Genomic DNA, 3,301 nt, shown 5'->3' with positions numbered 1-3,301 from the left:
TTTATTTGCCTGATTTTTGTGTGTGTTAAGCCTATATTGTACTGAAACTATAGTGCTATACACACATGCATCGCTGCATGTAGAAGAAAAAAGCATGTAAGCACATAAATCAGCCCCACAAGCATGCAAGAGCTTCTGCTTTAGAAACTGAAGTGCTGCTTGTGCTAATTGACTGACTGACTTTTGACAGTTACGGGCCGGAAACCAAGGGAGGAACTGGCCTTTTGATGGTCACTCTAACAGCAACGGCACACACACAACCTTCCTGACTGACAGCTCCGGTTAACTGAGTTATGCTGAGTTACAAAGTGGCAGAAAAATGACTTTATATTTGTGTTTGCTCAGTTAACTGAAGCTGTCAGTCAAGAGGTGGGGTTGTGTGCATATTATTTCTTTGAAAGTGATCACTGATAAGAGGGTCAATCCCTCCTTGTCACAGCCCACCCCCACCACCAGGAACTGTCAGATCCACTTTAGCAGCAGTTACCTGTAAAAGCATACAAATCCACAAACTCTCGAACACCTGGTTGCTGCTTAATTCCACACCTGCACCTATTGAGTTTGTGCACATATACTGGAATGCCTGACACCTCAGCAAACAAACCTAAATAAGCAAAAAATCTTTACACATGGAAAGCTTTCTAGTTTTAAACAATGTAGTTTTTTGGTTTTGTTCTGTGTTGCAGCATTTAAACGGTTACCTTCAGAAGACTTCATGATAGCAAGGATTCAGAAAATACACAAAGTGTAAATGTAATGCCTTTTGGAAGCCCATTAAAGTTTGGACCAAATCCACATTTTCAGCACCAAAGAAAGTAAATTAATGAAGTAATTAATACTTTATTTAAATGTGAACTCCCCAAAGTCTCAATATGCTTTACAAGAAGAAAATGAGCCCATAAAACACACCGATATCAATAACATATATTCTAAATTGATGCTAATCTTTGCTTTCCAGGTGCTGGTCACAGCGTGCCTCTAATTTATATGAGTCTGAGTCTTTTTTATAAGAAACATTCATGTCTGTCCTCTAAATGTCCCCAAGTAAGGAAATTATAGGACAAAATAGGAAACTTGGATAGATTAAAGCTCAAAAACAGTGAAAGAGAAATAAAAGCATTTGGCTGTTTGTGTTTATGGATTGTAATTTCTGCATTAATGAGAGTAGATATCAGCTTAGTGATTCTGACAGTCAAAATATTGTCTGTTTGTAAAGTGTGACCTGCTTATGCTCCACAAATGAAAACAAGAGTGTTAATAATAGACTAATATCAGGATGTATCTAAATTATTCTGACAGTCGTCTGGAAATTATGGAATTGGAAAACTGTCCTAAAAAGCAAAGAAAACGCTCAGTGTCTGCTTTGCAGCAAAGGCTGACGTATACATCGGGACGAATAACGATCTTTTAAATTAGTCACAGCCTGTGAACTTGTGTCAAGCAAAATTCTTGACAACAGGTGAAGTCAAAAAGTCTGATACAAAGCTCCATTCAGACCTCTTTCTGAAGTCTACTTATTACTGTTGACAATAAACAACTTTCATATGCTCCTCTAAACACTTTTCAGCCACATGTAAATGAGTGCAGCGTAAGACTTAATGTAAATATCCTGGTTTAAAAGGTGGCTTAGTTTTGATCGACACGTGCCAATGACTTTAATTAATATTATTTAATATCATGTAAATGATTTCAGCAATTACTGTACCAGTATCAAAGAGGAACCCTGGCACTAAACACAGTGGAATAGAATATAATTAGAATTGAATTCAACTTCATTGTCATTGTACACATCACAGGTACAAGGCAACGAAATGCAGTTTGCATTCATCCAGAAAGTGCTTTAGCCGTGATATAGATATATTACAGAATATAGATCTATTATAGATACAATGTACACAGTATGAAGGTATGTTATGAATATACTATAAGTATGTACAAGCTATGAACATGTTACATGTATGGTTATAAATACAAAAAGCTACAGCAGATCATAGATATAGAATTGCGAGTATTAATAAACAGTTCTAAAACTATAATTATTGTATTGTACAGTATGAATACAGCATTTACAGTAGTGCAGTCGAGATCAGTGAGATCCTACAGCGCCTCCCAGAGGGCAGGAGGGTGCTTTGTTTGATTCAAGCTTAACTGTGTGCCACAGAAAGCCCACAATGTAAATCTGTGCACTTCACCACATTTTTTAAAGCTGTCCAGTGGGCCAGACTGGAGTCTTTGCAGGGCTGATTCTGGACCCCAAGCCTTATGTTTGACACCCCTGATGTAAACCTTTTGTAAATGAACTTTTCTTATTGACAGAACATCAAACACATTTCAGTAGAAACAGTAGTCTCAAATATAGATATGCAGTTATAGGAGTGCTACTGTATGACTGCTCTTTCTAATGAAGGTTGAAAACGCTAAAAAGAATAAAATAAAGGAGAAAAAAATGAGTAATGAGGTGGGTCTGTCACTCCCAACTCAGTCCTTCATTTAAAGGCACTTGTTAAACACCATTTTCTGATGTGTGTGTTTAATCTTGGGAAGCAGCGTGTTTTAACACAAACTACCATCTTTCCCTCAACCTAAACTAGTAGTTTTTGGTAATCTTTCCAAATATTTCTCAATGGCTAAACCTAACCAGCAAGTGAAAGGGAAAATACCTACCACACTCAAAAAAGGCTCAGGAGTCACAGGTGCAAACGTGACACGAACCACAGCCTGGTGTTGGTTACACACCAAAGCCAAGAGACACCTTGTACTTTTGTCTCATTGGACGTTCCAGGATGACAATGTGTTGCCACCTGTTTAAAATTCTGCGTTTACACCTTTTCACAGCACAAGTCTAGAAACACTGGTTGGTGTTTAAACCTGTAACTGTAATTGGTTCAAATGACCATGTTTAAGCAAAGCTGAAACAAAATAATTGTACCTTTTCAAAGCAACCACGCTTATAAAGATTTCCAGTAGAATGAAGCTCAAATGTGATGGCGGTCATAAAAAAACATCATAAATAAATGTAAAGCTGTCAGGTACGTCCACCGGAGTTCAGTTGAGTTAATGGCACCTCTTTTGGTTCTGCAATGGGATAACGATTCCGCCAAATTAAAACAAACCCTATAGCCAAGTTTCCAGCAGGGCAACAAAGTGGTAACTGAAGTCAATGTCAAGCTCTGAAATGTGTAAGGAGAAAAAGTTAAGCTCAGAGCAAGGCGCTGAACCCACTGGGATTCTCTCAATTCAAAAGCAACCTGAAGGATGTAATTGAGGCCTACGGACACCATAAGCACAACATGGAAGAGCA

At 38.0% G+C, this 3,301-nt stretch overlaps 1 long non-coding RNA gene across 1 annotated transcript in view; it reads right to left on the bottom strand.

Annotated features, from left to right (window-relative positions):
• Nucleotides 1–3,301, bottom strand: part of LOC146557510 (uncharacterized) — a 29,241-nt gene that overhangs the window by 7,362 nt on the left and 18,578 nt on the right. The gene's annotated exons all lie outside the window — the stretch shown is intronic.

This window comes from Mchenga conophoros, linkage group LG15 (assembly GCF_057382185.1).
Source record: "Mchenga conophoros isolate Kocher_MC1m ecotype Shallow Benthic linkage group LG15, M_conophoros_male_GT1.1, whole genome shotgun sequence".
Lineage (NCBI taxonomy): Eukaryota > Metazoa > Chordata > Actinopteri > Cichliformes > Cichlidae > Mchenga > Mchenga conophoros.
The sequence above is the reverse complement of the archived record's forward strand: the minus strand, read 5'-3'. Positions and strand labels throughout refer to the sequence as shown.